General features: G+C 41.0%; 1 long non-coding RNA gene across 1 annotated transcript in view; it reads right to left on the minus strand.

Annotated features, from left to right (window-relative positions):
• Positions 1-24,943, minus strand: part of LOC126355244 (uncharacterized) — a 236,587-nt gene that overhangs the window by 124,812 nt on the left and 86,832 nt on the right. The window contains exon 2 of the long non-coding RNA XR_007565494.1: positions 19,774-19,811. This is a non-coding gene — a long non-coding RNA (uncharacterized LOC126355244). The remainder of the gene's footprint in view (positions 1-19,773; positions 19,812-24,943) is intronic.

Raw genomic sequence — 24,943 nt, forward strand, 5'->3', positions numbered from 1 at the left:
ATGAGTTTCTTAGAAGTAGATACCTTAGGGGTTGCGAAGCAACTCAAATCGCTTGATACGGGCAAGTCTTCAGGTCCAGATTGTATACCAATTAGGTTCCTTTCAGATTACGCTGATACTATAGCTCCCTACTTAGCACTCATATACAACCGCTCGCTCACCGATAGATCTGTACCTACAGATTGGAAAATTGCGCAGGTCGCACCAGTGTTCAGGAAGGGTAGTAGGAGTAATCTATTTAACTACAGACCTATATCATTGACGTCGGTTTGCAGTAGGGTTTTGGAGCATATACTGTATTCAAACATTATGAATCACCTCGAAGGGAACGATCTATTGACACGTAATCAGCATGGCTTCAGAAAACATCGCTCTTGTGCAACGCAGCTAGCTCTTTATTCGCAAGAAGTAATGGCCGCTATCGACAGGGGATCTCAAGTTGATTCCATATTTCTAGATTTCCGGAAAGCTTTTGACACCGTTCCTCACAAGCGACTTCTAATCAAGCTGCGGAGCTATGGGGTATCGTCTCAGTTGTGCGACTGGATTCGTGATTTCCTGTCAGGTAGGTTGCAGTTCGTAGTAATAGACGGCAAATCATCGAGTAAAACTGAAGTGATATCAGGTGTTCCCCAGGGAAGCGTCCTGGGACCTCTACTGTTCCTGATCCATATAAATGACCTGGGTGACAATCTGAGCAGTTCTCTTAGACTGTTCGCAGATGATGCTGTAATTTACCGTCTAGTAAGGTCATCCGAAGACCAGTATCAGTTGCAAAGCGATTTAGAAAAGATTGCTGTATGGTGTGGCAGGTGGCAGTTGACGCTAAATAACGAAAAGTGTGAGATGATCCACATGAGTTCCAAAAGAAATCCGCTGGAATTCGATTACTCGATAAATAGTAAAATTCTCAAGGCTGTCAATTCAACTAAGTACCTGGGTGTTAAAATTACGAACAACTTCAGTTGGAAGGACCACATAGATAATATTGTCGGGAAGGCGAGCCAAAGGTTGCGTTTCATTGGCAGGACACTTAGAAGATGCAACAAGTCCACTAAAGAGACAGCTTACACTACACTCGTTCGTCCTCTGTTAGAATATTGCTGCGCGGTGTGGGATCCTTACCAGGTGGGATTGACAGAGGACATCGAAAGGGTGCAAAAAAGGGCAGCTCGTTTTGTATTATCACGTTATAGGGGAGAGAGTGTGGCAGATATGATACATGAGTTGGGATGGAAGTCATTACAGCATAGACGTTTTTCGTCGTGGCGAGACCTTTTTACGAAATTTCAGTCACCAACTTTCTCTTCCGAATGCGAAAATATTTTGTTGAGCCCAACCTACATAGGTAGGAATGATCATCAAAATAAAATAAGAGAAATCAGAGCTCGAACAGAAAGGTTTAGGTGTTCGTTTTTCCCGCTTGCTGTTCGGGAGTGGAATAGTAGAGAGATAGTATGATTGTGGTTCGATGAACCCTCTGCCAAGCACTTAAATGTGAATTGCAGAGTAGTCATGTAGATGTAGATTCTGCTGCATCCATTTTCAGTAAGCTACCACAAGAACTCAAAAATCTTAGCTGTAGCCCAAACACTTTTAAGCCTAAACTAAAGAGTTTCCTCATGGCTCACTCCTTCTATTCTGTCAAGGAGCCCCTGGAAGAGCTAAAAAATTAAGCAAATTCCAGTGTTACATTCTTGATTTTCTTTATTTAAACCAACGACTTGTCGCCTGAACATGATTCTTATATTTCATTTTATCTGTTTGTACAATCTACTACTGAACATGTTTCTTATATTTCATTTTATCTGTTTCTACAATTGTGTTATAATTTCATGTATTGACTCGTTCCATGACCATGGAGACTTCTCCATAATGTGGTCCACGAAACAATAAATAAATAAATAAATAAATAATAAAATAAATAAAAAAAGCTTCACATTAATACAAAAAGGAGTCAAGTACATGGGTACTCATATGTTCAATAACTTACCAGAGCATATCAAAGGTCTTGTAAGTGATAAAGATCGGTTTCAGGGCGAATTAAAGAACTTCCTGTTGGCCAACTCCTCCTACACCATTGAAGAATATTTTCACAAGTATTATAGCTCATAACTCTGTCTGCATTAGAACTGTCCAATGCCCATGTATCTGAGAAGGGGGGAACTTTGACTCTTCCACATTCCAGAGACTCCTCTCCAAGGGATCCATGGAAAATGATAAATGTAATGTAATAAATCATCCTTAGTATCATCCAGTCGAAACAGCAACAGTGCATCAATTGTCATTTTGACCTTGCGACTGTGGGAGAAAGAACAGTGCGAAGCCTGTAGTGTCCTGTTTCACTGTATTGTATGTGGATGTCATGGCAAAAAGTATTGTATCCCAACACTTCTGTTAGACATCAACATATGTCAAAGCATTTATGCAAATTTGTTGTTATAATGTTTTGAGAGGCCATTTGTCTGTGGATGGTAGACATGTCATCATGTGGATAATGTCGCAATGTGTAATTACCTCTGCTACCACTATCGAAGGGATCTTTTTCACAATCAGAGGATACCAAATGGAGAGCTCTGACCTCCAAAATGATGTCTTCTACTAGGAACTTTCCAATTTCTGGAACTTAGACAGCTGGTACAACTTTGGTGACAGTCTGCACTGACTGCCTTAACAGCAATGCTATTAGGCAGAGATTCCTATTAATTGATTCCACTTGGATGGAGTGGTACTGCTGCAAGCAGTACAGCTATGAGGTGCTTCAGGGATAACTGCAGCATGTGCTTCTGTTGATGATGTTCCTTACAGCTACTCACATTGCGTATCCCAAATCGTTACAGACATGTTGAGTGATACCTATGTCTAATTCTGTCCACAAGTATCCCAGATGACCAGAGGTTACAGTGCCATGGAAATACTTCACAATAACCGGCCAAAGACTAGCTGGGATGATGGCCAACCATTTATGCCCACCAGATCATGTTTTGTTTATCGTTTAGAATTCTCATTTGGTCCATTCCTCCTGTTTCAGGCTTATACAGTTCGCAGCGCTGAATCTCCCCTCTGTTCAGAAGCAATGTCATATAATGCAGCTATGACAGAGATTTCATTCATGATGTGTTTGGCCAAATGAGTCTTTGAAAGGCAGTCAGCAGCCTTGTGCTTCTATCTGCTTTTGCATACTGCTGTGCACCGTACACATTAAGTCTCAGTGCCCACAATAAAATCGATGGTTCCTTCACGCAGGTCAGCCAGCACAGAGATCAATAGTCCATCACAATGGTGAATGGATTGCCAAATAAATATGGCTGGAACTTTGTGATGACCCACACGAGTGCAATGTTCTTTCCAATTTGCATATAATAGTTCATCGTAGACTTGTTGAGTAATGTGGAAGCATAAGCTATCACCCTTTCAGCACCTTCCTGTCCCACAACCACTAGCATCTGTGTGGTGAAGGAGCATTCTCCAATTTTAGGACTGGAGAAGATATTACAACCCCTTATGGACAAGAAAAGATATTTCTTGCATTTCATTTCAGAAAATCATGCCATCTCCCTGCATTAGTTCTTGCAAGGAGCTTGTCTTGGTACAGAAGTCCTCTATGTATTGCCTGTTATATGAGCGAATTTCAACTATCTGTGACTGCTCTCATTTTCTCTGGATCACATTGGGCTCCCCATCTTTTTGCTAGATGCATCAAGATTTTTATTTCTTGGGCAGCAAAGAGGCACTTTTTCAGATTCAGGTACAGGCTTGTAGTCTGAGCACTCGGGCAGCTTAGATGTCCTTCAAATGTCTTAAAAAAAAAAAAAAGGCATCCTGATAGCCAAGCAAATCATTTAAGGTGTCAAAGCAGGTCGTACATCATATGGATCATTACACAGTTCAAATGGTATAACTTTAAACTCAGAGTATGTCAGGGGTTATGAAGGCCGCCATTTCCCATTCAAATTTGTCAATCTTAATTTGCCAGAAGACAGTCTCCATACCAATAGTTCAGAAAGTTTTGCTCCTTTTAAGCAGTCTAGGGCGTCATCAATGTGAAGGAATGGATAGACGTCTTCTTTGTAATTCTGTTCCGATGTTGGTAGTCAGCACAAATATGCCATGGGCCATCCTCCTCCTTACCAGAACCACTGGAGATGACAAAGGCCTCCTTTAAGGTTCAATGACATCATCTTGCAGCATCTTCTCTGTCTTCCAAATTCCCCTTTGTTAAGCTGATGATATAAATGTAAATGCTAGTTAACTAGTGGATGATACCTAGTGTTGATTAAGTGTTTGAAATGGTTACTTGGTCTGTCTTTTCTCTGCTATACATTTGAAAGCAAATGAATACCGACAGAGAATGGCTCATTATTTGCTGACATTGTATTTCATTTGGGCCAGATCCTATTGGTAGTATGATAGTAGCTTCCTACCCTGCATTGTCCTAGTGGAACTGGAACACAATTCTTCATTGATGATACTAAGCTGTGCTTTCCAAATTTGTTTGGCTGCCTTCTGCACATACCTTTAGGGATGAGTTGCAGTTGCTCATGACAGTCAGTGATCCAAAGTTCTCCTTGACGACCTACCATGCTTTGTCACATGCATGTAAATTTCTTTTGTGATCCTGACTAGCATTTGGAAATCAGCTAAAGCTTTACAGTTTAACTGAACATTATGACTGACAATTGGAACTTGTCTCGATGATGATGACAGAATGACAACATCTTCAATGGCGAACCACCGCCTTGAGCAACCCTCGTTATGCGTGCTTGTTGGAACAGCTTCATCAATACGGAGACCTGATCTTCCACCATGACTGTTTGTGATGCCTGCAAGAAATCCTATCCAGAAATAACATTATGACTACATTCTGATAAAACAACAACTTCGGAGGGCTCTGTTCTGTCACTGATAGTTATTCTTGTAGTACATATTCCTGTTGGTTGGACACATTTCTCACCTGTGACTTTCGGCACAATAGCTTTCATATTACAGAATGTAGCCTATTTTAGCTGATAATGAAAAGCATCCAGAAAAAAAAGCATCTGTGTTGACTAACAGCAGAACAGGATGGCTATAGATGATGATTATGAATAATGGTATTTCCTGACATCTGGGTGACTCAATCATGGAGGATTGCATCTGTGGTGGCATCACCTCCATAATTGGCCACCTCAATTAGTTTTCCTGAACTTGGCAGTTGGACAAGTGACTAATACCTCTGTATCATGATGCAAACTGCTAAGGCAAGCTGGGGAGTCCAGGGCGTGGTAATGGACTTTCTCCCAGATATCAACTACATAGTGTCGCCGTACCTACACTGGTCAGGTGATGGGTGGTTGTTTGATAGTTGCAGCGTAAGTATGAATTGGCTGAGTCCATTCTTCCTGGTTCTTTCAGCAAGTCACAGAGATTGGTGCTATAGACCAATACACTTCCACATGACAAAGGCCCTGTTCTTCAGTTGTTGTTCTGCTAATGGACTTGCTGCTGAGAGTTGCCAAATGTTTTGTTCCGTTAGGCCTGGAATTTATCCCAGCTATTGACCACCTCCTCATTCTTCTCAAAATACTGCTGGACTGTGCCATCCATGCAAAAGCGCACACTTGTCAAACACATCATCCCACCTGTTGTATTCAGTGACTTGATTGAATCCCTTCAGTCCCTTTGTGTGGCCCTGACCAATGCCTCTGGAAAACACTGATAAATGTCTGATGAGCAAACGACTTACTGCTGTTTTAGTACCCATCTACCTCATGAACATCCAGATCTTACGAACGGTGTACTGCTCGTATTTTGGTTCTTCGCTGTATAAACGATGGCTTTTATTTACCCTAACTGGAGCCATGGTGAGGTAAATGTTTTGAAATACCTGACGTCCCCACCAAACAAAATCATGGTCATGAATGAAATACACTGAAAGTATGTTTATTAAGAACACCAACTAGCCAGAACAGAACTTGCCTAGATGGTGGGAGCAGCTACTCACACACACACACACACACACACACACACACATACACACACAATGAAAATTCTAGAATGCTGGTATTTATACAAACATGGCAAATTCCAGAACATACAAATATCACACAAATAAGATATCTCAAGAACCTTACACAAAAGACGAATACTAAATATAATATAACTGCTGGTTGTCAGTTTTAAACTGGCAACCTGCAGAACACCAGCCAGCGACTAAGCACCATGTCACACTGCACCACAGCTCGTGGTAATATACTCATATACTGACACGAGTGGGGAGTTGAGTATTACCATAAATTTAGTAGTTGTTTCAAATTCCTCATTCCAGGGTCTGGTTATGTTCATCATTTTTCTCACTTCATTGCACAATACTTCTCCCTTGTTGCTAATATTACCTCACAGTAAAAAAAATGATTGTGTGGCATTGTTGGCCAGGAGGGCCCATCTGAGGAAATTCAGCCACTGGGTGGTGATGTTTTGGGATCTTGTGGACACCCAACGGCGAGGTTATCAGTGCTCGGCCACTGGGTTCTAAGTCTTCTTTCATGTGACGCCACACTGGGCGACTTGTGTGTTTGTGACGATGGGGACAACACAGCACCCAGTCCACGGGTGGAGAAAATTTCGAGTGTGGCCGGGAATCTAACCTGGACCCACTGCATTGTCGGCAAGTACATAACCACTCAGCTAAGTGGGCGGACTGTCAGTCAGTCTCAGGAAGTGACTCACTGAAACCAAGAACGCTATGCATCTCAGATTTAAAGGGTATTGGTCAAGCTCTACTGTCTTTTAACAACTTTTAGTGTACACATTTATGGTTTACCATCCCACACATACACACTGGTTCTTTAGAGATGGAGCACAAGCTCGGATTGTGTCAGGGATGGGGAAGGAAATCGGCCGTGCCCTTTCGTGGGGATCATTCCAGCATTTGCCAGGAGGGGTTTACGGAAATCACAGAAAACCCAAATCTGGATCGCCCAATGTGGATTTGAACTGCTGTCCTCCCGAATGTGACTCCAGTGTGCTAACAACTGTGCTACCTTGCTCGGTTGTATGCATTTGTACCATCTGATCTGCGTGGTTAAACTAAGATTTTCATACACTACGTCACAATGTTACAGCACCACACCCAAATGTGGTTGCAGAACTATGCTCAGAATTAATGGAAATAGAGGACAGATATTGTGAAAAACAGCCTCCAATGAGAAAACATTAAGTTCATTAAACTTTTACCCAACCATACACGACCTCTTTCTTCCTGAGCATCTGCAGTCCCAGTACACATTGAAATTCCCATGTCACAGTACCCTTTCACGTCACTTGAGAAGCCAAAACAAAACCCCATGACAGTGAATCACCCAATTGGAAGGGGAGTGAGGCAAAGTTGCTGTCTCTCCTCAATATTGTTTTGTTTAACATATATTTGGAGCATATCATTCAGAAATATCTGAAACAAAAAGTGGAGAGCAGGTTGGTGGTAGGAGGATACAATGTATCTGACTTGCAGATGACATGGTGTTATTGACAGAGAGTGAAAGACCTATGACTGGGCTGTTAACAAAATTAAATAAGACCAGTGAGGAAATCAGAATGAAAAAGAATAAGACAAAATGTATGGTGATACGTGCAAGAAAAGAAAAAGCTAGTGCTTTCAAATATCTGGGAAGCTTTATTCCAGATGGCATGAGATGTAGTAAGGATGTGAAGACACTCACAGCAATTGCCAAGGTGCCATTTAATAAGAGGAGGAGGCGGCTTTCCTGTGGGTGCATGGACAGGGGCCTGAGGGAGGGACTGGCAAAGTGCTTCATGTGGACCAAGCTTTATACATTGCTGAAATATGGACACCGAGGAAAGAGGAAGAAAGAAGGATAGAACCATCTGAGATGTGGATTTGGAGCAGGATGGAAGGGATAAAATGGACAGACAAAGTGAGAAATAAGATGCTGGAGAAGACTGGTGGAAGACCAAGAAATTTTATGGCTAATCAGGAAGAAGAAACTCAATTGGCTTGGACACTGAATGAGAAGAGATTGTTTACTGATGGATGCTATGGAAGGAACAGTGAATGGAAGAAGAAGAAGAAGTTCAGATGGTGGATAGTATGTGGATAGGAAACAATCATGAGAAAATGAAGAAGATAGCAAATGACAGGACTGTGTGGAGAGCTACATGTGAAGACCTGCACTAGGGCAGAACACTGATAATGATAACTTCCACCTTATCAATGGCCTGCACCTTTTTGTTATGGCTCATTTGACGTGACGTGCTAGTGGCTTGGGGACTTCAATGTGCACCACCAATGTGACATGTACCTGCAGAAAAACAAAGAAATAATTAGGTAATACATAATAACTAAAACTTTATGACTACCTCTCCTATCAACATAATACTGTCATCTCCTGTGTAGGGGAAAAAAATTAACCCTTGAATGCACAGTGTAGCTGATCAGTTGCAAACCATTCCTCTTCGATTCACAGCATATGAGCCATTTTTGTTTGTATACATTCTCAATTTGATACACAGTACAAGAAAACTGCAACAGATGGCACCACAAGGCTGCTATAATCGATGTTTTGTACAGTTGGGTTGCTGCTGAACCACGCGTTTTGTTTGAGAAAACCTAAGTCCAGAAATTTCGCGTGTTTATATGCTGATAACTGGGTTTAAAAATTACTAAGAAATGTGGAACTATTTAAATCATAATATGTTTAGGCCTATACTGTAACATTTAAAGTGTAGAAAATCATGAAATACTGTTTCTAGCTAATCAGCTACAACATGCATTTACCGTATTTCAGAATGCAACATAACGACGACACAAAGAGATCAGGAGAAAGATATATTGGAGTGGCTGGACACCCCTTTATGCAGTTAAGATATTCTGCACCCATCATCTGATGACTCTTCACAAGACCCAACTTACTTTATGCAAGAATGTGAAGATTCTGGCAACAGCAGTAATAATGAAAGATGAAGTACGGGAATGATGTAGACTTCACAAAGCTTGCAATCTACTCCTGGGGCAGTGCTACCTATTTCTTCTGAAAATAGTGCATTGATAATAAGGAATCTGCAAATACTAACAATGAATCCAATTTCACACATACGAGTGTGCCAAAGAAATGCAGAAATGTTGTTTGGAAAGAGAACCATTTAGTTATTTCTGAAAACCAGTCAAAATTTCACGGAACCACAGTGTTACCAGCTGAAATAATGAACTTAGATACTCTTTATCAGTTTTTTTACCTACATGTTCCCGCCAGAATTTTTTGAAATAATTGTTGAGGAATCACACAGTACAGTGTTCAGAAATATCCCAATAACCCACTAGCTATATCCTGTGATGACGTAAGAAATTTTATTGGTATCTGTATTGTAATGTCTGTTGTACATGTGCCCAACACAAGAGATTATCAGAATACTGTCATTGGTAGACAGGTTTAGCTCATCAGAGAGAGAGAGAGAGAGAGAGAGAGAGAGAGAGAGAGAATCTTCATTTCAATGACAACGTTAACATGATTCCTAAGGGGAGAAAATGGCCATGATAGACTTTCCAAGTTGAGGGTATAACTGACCTGCAGAGATCTCAATTCCAAACATTTCCTAATGAAGAATGCGTATCAGTTGATGAGCAAATGTGTTCCACAAAAGTGAGGAGTTATCTCAAACAATATATGCCAAATAAGTCACATACATATGGGTACAAGCTATTCATTAATAGTGGAATCTCAGGGTCTGCATATGATTTTGAAATTTTCACTGGTGACGACAACTGTACTGAGAAAAGATTGCCTGAGAAGGAGGATTCAGGAGCCAGTGCAAATACTGTTATTCATCTTAGCCAAGTACTGCAAAGAAATGTAAGCCATACACTTCATTGTGACAATTACTACACATTGGTACTGGGAGATGAAGAGCTTGCACAGGATAGAGTAGCATGGAGAGCTGCATCAAACCAGTCTCAGGACTGAAGACCACAACAACAACATAAATTTCCTGGACGTAATGGATTTACATGGGTTAATTGTGAAAAGTTTGTAGTACCGTTATGCTTTCACAAAAATAAAAATTGCTTTAAGGAATATCATATGCAATAGAACTGTTGCACATCCTAAATTATGTTGAAAATTTTTAAATTAATTCTGTGCTACATTTAAGTGAATTTTTGTGTTGCTTTTCTAACCTACTGAAGGTTATGTAATTTTTTTTAAACTTTATATTATTATCATCATTATTATTATTCCTTGCTTAATGTCAGTGAATAAGTCTCTGTGAGAGTGTATGGGCAATGTTCACTTTTGCATTTGACCAGAATTCCCAAGCACTAGTTGATGCAAAGTTGTCACTTCACTGTGGCATGTCAGTTAACCGCTAAATGCATTTTGTAGCCGTTCAGCTACAAACCATTAATTTGTATCTAAGAGCCTCAAATTTTGAAATAATTTTTTTAACTATTTTTCTGGATTTTATCATTCCTAAACACAACAGTGGATTTTTTTTATGACAATAAATAACAATTCATACATTTAAGGGTTAAGAAATCTAGACCTCACCTCTTAGTCCCTCAAACAGCACTTTCAAAATTTTTTTATGAAGAAAGTGCCTAATGAAGTACTGTATTACACACATGTACAATCTGTGGAATACTTTAAGAGTATAAACTTTAATGAACATATTATCATATTACAGACGAATGGAAAAACTAGTAGAAGCCGATCTCGGGGGAGATCAGTTTGGATTCCGTAGAAATATTGGAACACGTGAGGCAATACTGACCCTATGACTTATCTTAGAAGCTAGATTAAGGAAAGGTAAACATACGTTTCTAGCATTTGTAAACTTAGAGAAAGCTTTTGACAATGTTGACTGGAATTCTGAAGGTGGCAGGGGTAAAATACAGGGAGCGAAAGGCTATTTACAATTTGTACAGAAACCAGATGGCAGTTATAAGAGTCGAGGGGCATGAAAGGTAAGCAGTGGTTGGGAAGGGAGTGGGACAGTGTTGTAGCCTCTCCCCGATATTCAATCTGTATTTGTTTGGAGTGTAGCCATGTATGGAAGTGAAACATAGACAATAAATAGTTTGGACAAGAAGAGAATAGAAGCTTTCGAAATGTGGTGCTACAGAAGAATGCTGAAGATTAGATGGGTAGATCACATAACTAATAAGGAGGTATTGAATAGGATTGGGGAGAAGAGGAGTTTGTGGCACAATGTGACTAGAATAAGGGATCAATTGGTAGGACACATTCTGAGGCATTAAGGGATTGCCAATTTAGTATTGGATGGCAGATGGAGGGTAAAAATCATAGAGGGAGACCAAGAGATGGCTACACTAAACAGATTCAGAAGGATGTAGGTTGCAGTAGGTACTGGGAGATAAAGAAGCTTGCACAGGATACAGTAGCATGGAGAGCTGCATCAAACCAGTCTCAGGACTGAAGAGCACAACAACAACAACAACAACAACAACAACAACAACCATATTGGTTCAAATATAAGCTGCAGTCTAACTGGAGTCACACCTTTATTATTTGGAGGGGGAAGAAAAATATGAACTCAATGGAGAATATTTTATGTTGCACTACCCATTTACAAAAATTGTTCACCATATGGTCACACTTTTTTTAATGTTGTTATGTAAATAAATCACACAGTCTTCATTAATGTCACCATTAACTTCATCACAGGTATTTGTTATACCACTGCCAGTATTTACATCATGCTCCTCCCATGGCACTTTGATTTCTTTATCATCCAGGGCACTTGACGTGCAACACTTCTTTAACCTTTTGGTAATAAAATCTGGTGACACTGTTTGCCATGAAGAGAAAATCTTTTCACATATATGGCTGAAGGAGTGATGCATGACACCCTTCTAAAAGCCAATCTGAATATCTTTTTGGGTCCCTCTTCAGTTACGCAAAAGCTGTATCAGTCATGTTACATAAATTAACACACTGTGAAGACAATAACAGTCACTACATAAATGAAACATCAATAACTGAAGGCATGAAGGAAGGAAAATCAGGATTTTACGTTCCATGGATATCAAGGTCGAGACAGCACAATGTTGAGATGGCACACAAGCTTGGCCATGTCCTTTAAAAGGATCCATTACAGCATTTCCTTGGAGCAATTTAGGAAAGTCACGGAAACCTAGATCTGGATGGCTAAATGCAGACACGAACTCTATTCCTCCGAAGTACAAGTCCTGTATGCTAACCACTGTCACACCCTGCTTGCTATCAAAAATTATGGCAGTTAACAGTGTTATTTCACATACACCAATTGATTCCCAAACTCTCGCTACATTGTTATTCCAATCCGAACCAAGAAATGAACTCTACAATTGAAGTTTCTATTGCGTAAAAGTATACCAGTAGTAGTGTCACACAGATAAGCCCCTCTCTAATATTTCATGGCCGAATTTTGGGGAAAAGGGCAACTTCTATTCAATCCAATTCAGCATATTATCTTTGATTGTTTATGTAATGCTGGTAATGTTTTCTGACATAACACACTGCTAACTGTGTAGTTACATGATCTCAGAAATGCTTTTAAATTTTTACAGTATTGAGTATTACAAATATGTACAGTAGTAACTGGTTGGCTATAGTATACAACTTACTGCAATATCTTGCAAATAAGCATTTGAAATTGGCCAAGTAGTTTATTTAGAGTGAGCTTTTAAAAAATAGTGTCATGAAAGGGAAATTGAAACAACAATTTCACATGGAAGTTCTTGTTGGATTTTTTTTTAAGGCTTTTGTAAAAGCCTCACAGCTCAAACTATTTCATTCCACATTTGATAATCAATAACCTTCAGAAAATGATGTTTACAATTCGTTTGCAGAATTTTGTCATGCTCATGCTTCTGCCATCGATTTTATGAAGACCAACCCAGCAATCAGTTGTTATTCCAATGATGCAGTTGTTATTCCAGGGATGCAATGTGCTACATGAATGAAAAGGTTCAGCATTTGTTTTACCATGCGGCACAGGCACCTTTGTGCTGCAGTACATTTGATCTTGCATGAACATTTAGCTGTGAATGAAGATCTGTTTCCAAATGGTTCTGTAAAATTTGACAGAAACTCAAAATAATGTTTGTATCACTTCGTATACAGAAAACCTCAAAAATGAGGAAGTCCAAATTCCATATACAACACTGCAATAAGTGAAACTTGTACATACACTGACAGAAAAAAGTTGCAACACCAAGAGGTGTGCTTCTACATCTGAAAGATGATGTCCATTCAAACTCTGCACCAGTCGTATATGATTGGTGGTTAGTAATGCCACTATGAGGATGGTCGGTTGGTTGGTTTGTTTAAGGGGGGTGGTAGGCAAGGGGCCAAACTGCTTGCTCACCAGTCCCTCATTCCTATAACACAAGTCCACTAGGGAAAGAATAAACAAACAAGACTTATCATACAAAACCTGGAAAAAGAAAAACCACAAGAACTACAGAAGGGCAAGAAACACTACAATGGACAAAATAAGACAAAAAAAAACTAGGTAGCAGGGATTAAAACAATAGAGCAGATTATCGTGGCTAGCTGATCACAAAAATAAAAAAAAGGATAAGCCAGCCAGTCTGCAACACACAAAAACCTCCAGCCTAAAAGCAATAGGGTAGAGAACACAAGATGGACAAAGGATATGCACTAAAATTTAGATGGAACAATAAACCCTCCCCCCTCATGTATAAGATGTAAAACTATATCAGCCGATGAGGCGTTGTCATCTAAAGCTGATGATGACTGAAAATTCTGTCACAGGGTAGCTAAAGCCAGACAGTGCAACAGAATGTGGGTCACTGTCAACCGGCTGCCATTCTGACACTGGCGTGGGTCATCACAGGGGAGGAGATAGCCTGGGTTAGCCAAGTGTGGCCAACGCAAGGCTGGCAGAAGATCACAGAGCCCTGCGAGAGGCCTGCATGGAGGACTTCCACACATTCGTCGTCTCCTTTATGGTACACAGTTTATTAGGTGTACCTAGATTATGCCGTTCTGTACCCCAAAAACCTAGTGGCATAATACCAAGTGCAGGTTGGTTTCAGAAATGCCAATCTCCAGAAGCAGTTTCCAAGTAGCCTGTTTGGCCATCCTGTCAGAAAGTTCATTTCCTGATGTTCTGATGTGTCCCGGGGGTCCAAACAAACACCACTGAATGGCCAAACCATTCCAGGGCATAGACAGACTCCTGGATGGTTGCTACTACAGGATGACAAGGGTAGCACTGGTCAATAGCTTGTATGCTAATCAAGAAGTCACTACAGACAAGGAAGGACTGACCGAAGTAGGAACAGATACACTCAAGGGCACGGATATGACCACCAGCTCTGCAGTGAAAACACTAGCCATCTTTCAAGGAACAATACATCCTGTGTGAGCAAAAGCAATGCCAATGTGATCATCAGCGATTGAGTCAGACATCCACATACACTACTTCACAGGCATGGAATGTTTCAAGAATGTAGATAAAGTGACAACTGAGATCCTCAGGAGGAACCGAGTCATTAGGGCCATGCAAAAGGTCAAGCTGAAGCTGTGGCCTAAACCACAGATGTGTATGTGAATGGACTCAGAGGAGAGATGGTAAAGGAAAGGACTAGTTCAGACAGAAGGGATCAGATGCGAACAGTGATCATAATCCCTGACCTGGGCCACTGATGTGGGACAGGAACTGCTGTGGTTGGGAAAAGAAGACAGTAATTTGAATGCTCAGGAGAGCTACAAATGTGTGCAGCATAATTGGTGAGCAGTTGTCAGCACCTGATCTGCAACAGAGGGACTGATTATTGGACTCATCCCAAAAGCTCCCGTTGCTAGTCGAACCCCACAGTGGTGCACTGGATCCAGCAACCGCAATACTAAGGGTGCTGCCGGGCCATAGACCAGACTAACATAGTCAAAGGCAGGACTGAACAAGGGCTTTGTAGAGATGCAGCAGTGTAGAGTAATATGCACCCCAATTGGTGTTGCTCAGGCAGCAGAGGGCATTAAGGTGCTGCCAGCACTTCCATTTAAGCTGATGAAGATGAGGAAACCAAGTCAATCGGGCATCAAAAACCAGTCCTAAGAATGAATATGTCTCCACTACAGTGAGTGGATCATCATCAAGGTAAAGTTCTGGTTTAGGATGAACGATACAACACCAACAGTAGTGCATGACGCACAACTTTGCAGCTGAAAACTGGGAGCCGTAGGTTAGAGCCCATGACTGTGCCTTTTGAATGGCTTCTTGCAGGCGCCGCTCAGTAACACTACTACTGGAGGAACAATAGAAAATGCAAAAGTCATCTGCATACACAGAAGGTGAGATGAACAGCCCCACAGCTGCTGCTAGAATGTTAATGGCCACTGAAAATAAACAGACATTCAATACTGAGCCTACGGGATCCCATGCTCCTGGATATGGAAGGAACCACGAGAGGCACTACCTTGGACACAGGAAGTAAGGAGCAATAGGAATTGGACGAAAATTGGGATTCGGTCCCAGAGAACCTACTCATGTAATTTGGTAAGGATATGGTGTTGCCAGGCCATGTCGAAGGTTTTTCTTAAATCAAAAAAGACAGCAGCCAGGTGTTGGCATCTGGGAAAGGTTGTTCGAATGGCAAAGTCTAGGGACACTAAGTGGTCAGTGGTGGAGCAACCCTGGCAGAAGGATGGAGCCAGTAGACCCCGCAACTCCAGGAGCCAACACAACTGCTGCAGCCTACAGAGAACATAGGTCACACTGAAGGGGCGATAGCTATCCACTTCAAGCCGTTTTCTACCAGGTTTGAGCACTGGAACAATGTTGCTTTCCTGCCATTGTGATGGGAATATGCCATTGTTTCAGATGGGGCTGAAGGTGACAAGGAGATATTGTAGTGGTCCATTGAGAGACATTTAATCACGTAAGTGTGGATGCGATCTGGTCCAGGAGCTGTGTTGAAGGAATGTGCAAGGGCATGAAGGCACTCCCACTCAGTAAATGGAGCATTATATCATTCACTGTGGCTTCTAGTGAATGAGAGAGAAGTTTCCCTTCCATTTGTCATTTGAGGGTACAAAATGCAGAGAGAGGGGTGGGGTAGTTCTCCAATGCAGAGGTCTGAGCACAGTTCTCAGCAAAGTGTTTCACAACTGCATTTGCATTGGCTGACAAAGCTCCACTGATGGATATGTCACAGACACCTGTTGGGGTCTGGTTGTAGTGCTTCGAGAATTTCAGCGTAAATTCTACAAACACTTGGCTCTCCACCATCTTAAACACCCGATATTTTAATGACAAGGGTGAGAGAGCCTTTCTACTGCGCCACACATGTCTGTATGAGCAGGAAGGACAGCTCTCACGAGGAGCCAGGAGCTGTGTCAGATGAGTGGCCCCGACAAGTAGTTACAAGCAGCACCCTAGAAGTTATATCAAAAAGTCAAAGAGAATATGGATAATGTTCCATGGTGCTCGGTGGCATGAGGATTGTTACAGAGACAGATGAAGCGTGTGTTATATTTTATGTCTTGGCTCTGCATGAGGCAGAACGTATGTAACTGTATGAATGTATAGTAGATACTGACTTTTATCTTGGACCAGTTGGCTTGCCGGGGTTTGTACATAACAACTGTTTCTTTGGGACTAGAGTCAAAAATATATGGTTGTTTATCTGACAAGAGCCAAAAAGTACATAATTTATTTCAAGAATATAGACTGGTAAATAATATTCCCCTTAACCTGACACAGTCTTCGGAGAAGAATTAAACGGTGAGAGCGACATAGCTGATAACCCTAAGAAGAGGATAGACTGCACGCACAATTTGTAAACGTCAACTGGAAGAGAAGTGTGAGTCGTGCAAACCAACACTGCACTGTCTCTTGTCGTCCAAGAAACCATTAGATGGTATCCAAAGACACGTCTGATCTTTGCCCAGCCTTGCGAAGGCTACATATGTGACCCAATGACTGAGACATGCCTCTCCCAACACCTCTGTTTCCATCTTTTTATGAGCTGGCAAACAAAGGCATGGAGACATTTAAAAGCTATTAGGTGCTCCAGTGATGGGTGCCGCTTGTTGCTGTAGAGTCCACCTACATCCTTTAATGGCCTCCACGATTTCCAGCAACCACCAAAGCACGGTCTTTCACTGGGAGCACGCTGAGGAATGAGGGATCACATTTTCCACAGCAGAAACGACCAACGAGGTTTCTCTATGTACCATTACATCAATGTTAACATGTGGGAGATATTCAAGATTGATGGCAGAGGAGAAAGCTTCCCAGCCTGCCTTGTTTAAAGCCTATTTTGGGTAGGCATCTGGGGGAATGACGATGGTAGAGAGACAGGAAGATGGGGAAGTGGTCACTACCACACAACTTGTCGTAGGCTCTCCAGTGACAGATGAGAGAAGTCCTGAGCTGCAAAATGATAAATTAATGGCTGAGTAAGTGCTATGAGCCACACTGAAATATGTGGGGCCACCAGTATTTAAGAGGCACAGGTCGAGTTGAAACAGTAAATTCTCAACATCTCTACCTTGGTCATTACTAGTGCCACCACACAAGGGGTTATAGGTGTTAAAATCTCCCAAATGTAGGAAAGGTTTCGGGAGTTGATTGATCAGTGCAGCCAATATGTACAGGGCAATTTCATCTGCAAGACGATATACACTGCAGATGGTTATTTCCTGCGTTGTCCTCTCCTGACTGCCACAGCTTTGAGAGGAGTTTGAAGAGGCAGAGGATTGCTGCATACTGAGTTCAGGACATATATGCATAGTCCACCTGACCCTACGGTTTGTGTAATATCCCCATACGCTGAAAAGGGCAGGGGTCCACACTGCCGGGAAACAGGTTTCTTGGAGGGCAATGCTAAAAGCAGGTGTAAAGCTTAACAGTTTTCGTAGCTCACATAGTTGGTGGAAAAAACAACTGCAATTTCATTGGAGGATGACACTGTTTGGAGACTGGGAAGGCAGTAAGGGCTGTGTGGGGGGCTACCGGAATTTCTTTTTCTGGGGGGGGGAGTGTCTTTTTCTGTTTGGGTGTGTCTCACTGCTCCTTGGGTTTTTCTTGGGTTTTTCTGGCTGGGACGGCTTCACTTATTCAATCTCAGGGACTGAGAAGAATCTTTAAGCCCTACAACCAGCTTCCTGTGCGCTCTTCAGCCACTGGCAAATATCCTCTTTCACATGGTAGGAATGTTGAAAGGAAGTGACCCAAGGGACCCCTCCCTAGTGACAGGAGCCAAAGAAGACTGATGTTTCACTGGCTGAGAACGTGATGTCCCCGTTGGTTGAGGGGAGCAGCAGGGGCAGGAGAGCATACAACTATCAAGGGGGCAGGTGTACTTTTGCAGCTGAGGGCCAACCATGAATGGCGGAACTGATGAAGCTGTAACCGTTGTTGTAGCTGCGGCATAAGACGATGTTACATGCACACAGTTTAGCTTTTCAAATTTCCTCTTGGCCTCTGTGTAGGTCAGTCGGTCCAGATTATTGTATTCCATGATTTTCCTTTCTTTCTGGATAGGAGGCCAGTCAACGGCCTGTAACCAACCTGTCTGCGTACTACACACACAACCGACACCTGGAGTTATGGCCTGGGAAGCGATTTCACAAGGCACCAGAATTCATCTTGAGCAACTGATTACCTGATACGATAAGAAATCACCGAATTGATGCCTTGTTGCTAATATTCACTTCATTTATTTATTGCCTAATGACTACTATTTGTTTCTGTAAATAAAATGACAAAGTGTGAGCATTAATTGATGTGTTAGCAGGGCTTGGTGGTCAGACTGATTGTGTGTGTGTGTGTGTGTGTGTGTGTGTGTGTGTGTGTGTGTGTGTGTGTGTGTGTGCAATTCTGATGAAGGCCTGTTTGGCTGAAAGATTCTGTTAACAGTCTTTCTTCATTGTTCATATCTGTGATTCAGTACCTCCACTATATTGTGAGTAGGAACTATCCTTTTTGTAATGTTATCATTATTCCATCCTGGATTTTCCATTGTCTGAGAAGCTTCTGAATCCTTCCTAAATCACATTTTTGATGGACCAACAACAGCGTGGGAAAAAATGATTCCAGAATCAGTTGAATGTATGCAGAAATGTACAGATTTTAAAGGTAAATACTGGATGTGGAAAAAAAAATTGCATCTAAATATGTTTTCCTTTCATTGTTTGTGTAGAAACATAGAAATGTACGTAAGGGCAAAATCTTCAAAATATGTTGTACAGTGCAACTTTCCTCAACCTGAAAGTTGGTTTGAATGCCACAATGCTTCACTAGTCACAATCTTACTAGAGGTGGTACGCCTTTGCCATTCTCGGACCTATGAAATAACTTATCTAGATAGTTACAGGGGGACCTACAGTTTGATGCCAACTCTAAACAACAGAGCAAGTCTGCATTTACCACACAAAGCAACTTTGTATTTTCAACATACACTTATCTTTGCCAGAGGTCAAGGATGTCTATGTCATCCAAAGTTATGTGACTTTTGCAGAAAACTTACTTTAAATGAGAAAGGAAAGGAAATGTAAGCAAAAATAGATATTTATCAAAGTGATACTGAATTATTAATTGTTTTGTGATGTCAAATTTTTTCTTTGGCCTAATAAATGTTGCTAATGTTTGCATGAGAAATGTGATGTCCCATACAACTAGTGGAGGAACGCCAGACTTTTCAGAGGCACTGGCCTGCCACAAGACACTTTTGCAAGACATTTCCAGTCCCACAGAGCAAGCCACTATAAAATAATAGAAAAGAATAATATATTCATGTTTATCACTTACCAATATGTTGACTAGTCTTATCTCGCACTCTCTCCCTTCTGCAACAAAACAGTAATATCAAAGTAAACATTGAGTATGTATGTGTGTCAACATATAATACAAAACTCTTCAACACCTTGCGTACCACATATAGGATGAAATGAATATCCATTAGGGTAAAAATATTTTTTTAAAATATATATATTTGTAATATACTGCATGTTATCTGTTAGTTGGTAATTTATATTTCACATTATTCTTGCAAGAATTGTGGACAAATAGTTGTGTTCAAGATTTAGTGACTACTGGTCTCGCGGATCCACTAACTTTACCTTCCAGCACCTTTATTCCTTGTGAGGCCATAGTGTCAGAACACTATTAATTACTTATTGGCACATGCATGGAAAACAGTGTATGGACTTCCGTATCAAGTCAACAGAGGCCTGCCAGTGCTGAGTTTTGCTCATGACATAATGCATTCCTGACTGATGATTAAACACTTCATAACACTTCCAGAATCTCTCTCTCTTATAGATAGTGGAATATTTTCTTCTGTATAAGGGTAAAATTAACAAAATCACTGAAAACAATGCCAGTTAGATGTTTAACTTTTTTTTAAAAATTAATTAATGGATTCTATTCTTGAATTCGTTATAAATATGTACTGCATTTGGAATGCTCATGGCAATCAGTATTTAAGTACCATTTCATCCCCTGATCTGCCAACTCAGCAAACAGTTTGTATTTGTTATAGGGTCATTTAATGTCCAATCAGACAATTTTAGAAATGGTCCCCATGTGACCATCTCCAGTTTTGTTAAAAACTTTTACCATAGTTGCAAGGCACTTTTGACAACAGAGCCATCAGGCTGGCTGTCACTCAGCAGATGTGTATATCATCGGGAATAAATCATCACGTTTGACAACATTTTATAAGTTAACTGTTGCAGTGAGAAATCTGCAAACTGGTATTTCTACTCAATTTTTGATTCTAAGTTCAAATATGACATGAATAATGTCAATGAGACAGCAAATTATCCACAATTACTGCTTAAAAAATAAAAAACTTAACACACTCAGACTTACCCCAGTTTCAATCACTGATCTCCAGCTTGCCTAAAATATTTCTGTGTCATTATATTTTTTTCCCCAAGGAAGTCAATATGGGGCCACTAGGGCCACATGATAAACATTAACCTTCAAGCTTGTTTAGTTATTTAGATAGTTGGATGTAAACTGGATGTACAAGTTAATTGTCAAATTTCACCCAAGTATGGGGTTAAATATATCAAAACAGAGGCAAACCATTTTTTTCCTAACTAATTTCATTAGACTGAGCAGATTCTTATCTTTTAGGAACTTGTTTTTGCTTGTTGGTATCTTTCATTTAAGGGATATTATTTAGTTTCAAATGTAAGCAACTTTGTCACAGTAAACTGGTATCTGATGTAAATGCATCTAAGATAATCCATTTGCTATGAAGGCCATATAAACTGGATATTATTCCAAAGCTGTGAACTTTATTTTATACACCTGCCTATTCATGGCATTTGACTTCATAAATAAAGAACAACCATTGAATTATGTTTACACGCGTTCGACTTAAAACTTATACTGATAATTTATGCTATTTAGTCCCATTAATTAGCAAGCTTAATTACTGGGAATGCCTACATGGAACTTTCCCTTCAGTTCCAAGATGTGGAATTATGCCTGCCACAGATCCATGTTCAACTGGTTGCTGCAACTTTTTTTTTGAAGGAACGCCAAAATAAAAAAAAAAAAAAAAGGCCTTGACCTCAATGTCAAGAAGCTCTAAGATTTGACAGAGAATCGTGTGAAGCATGGCCAGAAGCTTGGTACAGCATGCAGAAGAGAAGCAAATGCTAAATTCAAATCATAATCACCACCACCACAATTACATTATGGTGAAGGTATGAAAGTAGCTGAAGCAGGCATTGTTATGCAAAGCAGAAGATAGTTGAAGCACAGGCTCTTGTCAGTAACAAAACTGACAACACCAGTGGTTTTGAGTTTGATGAAGTGATGCAACCAAGTAAAAGCCATGTGAAGATTGCCAAAAAGTTTAAAAAACAAAGGGGGATACTTTCACTATCTGAAAGAAAGCAAAGAAACACATTTTGGACCAAATAATCAAAAGTTCTACAATTTTATGAAGATGGTGAGTGTAGCAGGATGTATTGTGAGCTCAAAGATTAAGTTTCTATTAGAATTGAAAGACAGAAGTTCAAGAAGCACCAAAAAGAGCTATTTAAATTCTGTGAATTAAGTCCAAAACGGTATGTATGTTGGTTGTTCTGGAACACATTCAGTTTCTGTATATACAATATATAAGAATTTCAGCTAATGATAGACAGAATTCCACTCAGAGAAGATCCCAAATGCCTACTCAAAACAACTGTCTGTGGCTTAGAATCAAATATACTGCATGCTTCTTCAACGTGAAAAATAAGTACCTCATCCATACAAATATAGTCGGTGGAGACTTCAATCTACCCTCTATATGCTGGAAAAATGATATGTTTAAAGCTAGCGGCAGGCATAAGATGTCATCCGATATTGTGCTGAATTCTTTCTCATAAAATTATTTTGAACAATTAGTTCATGAGCCCACTCAAAGTGTAAATGGTTGTGAAAGCATACTTGACCTTTTAGCAACAAGTAATCCTGGACAAATAGAGAGTATCATGACAAATACAGGGATTAGTGCTGCTAGGCTGAATAACATAACACCCACAACCATCAAATAGAAATGCAAAGTACATCTATTTTAAAAAGCTAGTAAAAATGCTCTTATCACCATTTTAAGAGGTAGTCTTCACTCCTCCTGATCTGGTCATGTGGAATGATTTCAAAGAGATAGTATCGACTGCAATTTAGAGATATATACCACATAAATTAATAAGTGGTGGTACTGACCCCCCATGGTACACAAAATGGGTCAGATCGCTGTTGCAGAAGCATCGAAAAAAGCATGCCAAATTTGAAAGAATGCAAAATTCCCAAGATTGGCAAAGCATTGCAGAAGTTCGAAATTTAGCACATACTTAAATGCAAGACACTTTCAGTAACTTCCCCAATGAAACTCTGCCTCGGAATCTGGCAGAAAACCCAAAAAGATCTGGTCATACATAAAGCACACGAGTGGCAAGAAACAATCTTCGCTGTGCAATAACAACAGCAAAGTCACTGATGACAGTCCCACTAAAGCAGAGTTATTAAACACAGTTTTCCAAAACTCCTTCACCAAAAAAGACGAAGTAAATATTCAAAATAATTAATGGAGAATCTTATATAAAGATGTGAAACAAATACTAACAAAGAGATAGAGGGGCTGGCCAGTACCTACCTCAGCTCAGTACAGCCGATAGATACACAAAAAACAACCGAAAATTTAAGTTCCTAGCTTTCGGAATAAATGTTCCTTCATCAGGGAGGAGAGAGGGGAAAGAAAGGGAAGAAAGGAAAGTGGATTTAGTTACTTACAACCCAGGTTATGAAGCAACAGGGAAAGGAAAACAGGGAGGGTAGCAAGGATGGAGCCATGGTTGTCAGAGGGAAGCCAAAGATATTCTACTGTAGGTACTGTGCCAGCTTCAAACCAAAGAAGATACATACAGAAGTAAAGAGGTATATAGTATAAAGATGTAGGATGAAAACATGTATGAATGGCTAAAGAGGAAAGGGAAAGAGGAGAAGACTGAAGAATAAATGGGAGTGAGGTTGGTTAACGTAGGTTCAGTCCACGGGGATGGCGGGATGAAAGGATGTGTTGGAGTGCAAGTTCCCATCTCCGCAGTTCAGAGGGACTGGTGTTGGGTGGGAGAAGCCAAATGGCACATACGGTGTAGCAGGTTCCTAGGTCCCTAGAATTATGCTGGAGGGTATGCTCCGCTACTGGGTATTGGACATCTCCTAGGCGGACAGTTCGTCTGTGTCCGTTCATGCGCTCAGCCAGTTTAGTTGTTGTCATACCAATGTAAAAGGCTGTGCAGTGCAGGCATGTCAGCTGATAAATGACATGTGTGGTTTCACACATGGCCCTGCCTTGAATTGTGTATGTTTTACCAGTAGCGGGGCTGGAGTAAGTGGTTGTGGGGGGATGCATGGGGCAGGTTTTGCAGTGGGGTTGGTTACAGGGCTAGGAACCGCTGGGTAGAGAAGGTAGTCTGGGAATATTGTAGGGTTTAACAAGGATGTTATGGAGGTTAGGGGGGCGACGAAAGGCAACTCTGGGTGGTGTGAGGAGAATTTTGTAAAGGGATGATCTCATTTCAGGGGTTGACTTGAGAAAGTCATATCCCTGGCGAGTAATTTATTGATGTATTCGAGGCCAGGATAATATTGGGTGACAAGGGGGATGCTTCTGTGTGGTCTGAGGGTAGGAACATTGTTGTTGGATGGGGAGGAATGTATTGCTCGGGAGATCTGTTTGTGGACAAGGTCTGTAGGATAGTTGCGGGAGAGGAAAGCACTGGTCAGGTTATTGGTGTAATTGTTGAGGGATTCGTCACTGGAGCAGATACGTTTGCCACGAATACCTAGGCCGTAGGGAAGGGAGCGTTTGATGTGGAATGGATGGCAGCTATCAAAGTGAAGGCACTGTTGTTTGTTTGTGGGTTTGATATGGACAGAGGTGTGGATGTGAGCTTCAAAAAGATGAAGGTCAACATCCAGGAAGGTGGCTTGGGTTTTGGAGAAGGACCAGGTGAAATTCAGATTCGAAAAGGAGTTGAGGTTATGGAGGAAATTAAGGAGTGTTTCTTCAACATGAGTCCAGACCACAAAGATGTCATCTACAAACCTATACCAGGCCAGGGGAAGCAGCTGTTGGGTCTTCAGGAAAGCCTCCTCCATGCGGCCCATGAAGAGGTTGGCATAGGACGGAGCCATCCTGGTTCCCATGGCAGTTCCCCTGATTTGTTTGTAGGTCTGGCCTTCAAAAGAGAAGTAATTATGGGTGAGGATGAAGTTGGTAAGTGTGATAAGGAACGAGGTTTTTGGAAGATCTTCAGGTGGGCGTTGGGAGAGGTAGTGCTCAAGGGCAGAGAGAACATGGGTGTGTGGGATGTTTGTGTAAAGGGATGTAGCATGTATGGTGACAAGAAAGGTTTCAGGTGGGAGAGGAGTGGGAATGGATTTGAGGCGTTCTAGGAAGTGGTTTGTGTCC

The sequence above is a fragment of the Schistocerca gregaria genome, chromosome 3 (genome assembly GCF_023897955.1).
Source record: "Schistocerca gregaria isolate iqSchGreg1 chromosome 3, iqSchGreg1.2, whole genome shotgun sequence".
Lineage (NCBI taxonomy): Eukaryota > Metazoa > Arthropoda > Insecta > Orthoptera > Acrididae > Schistocerca > Schistocerca gregaria.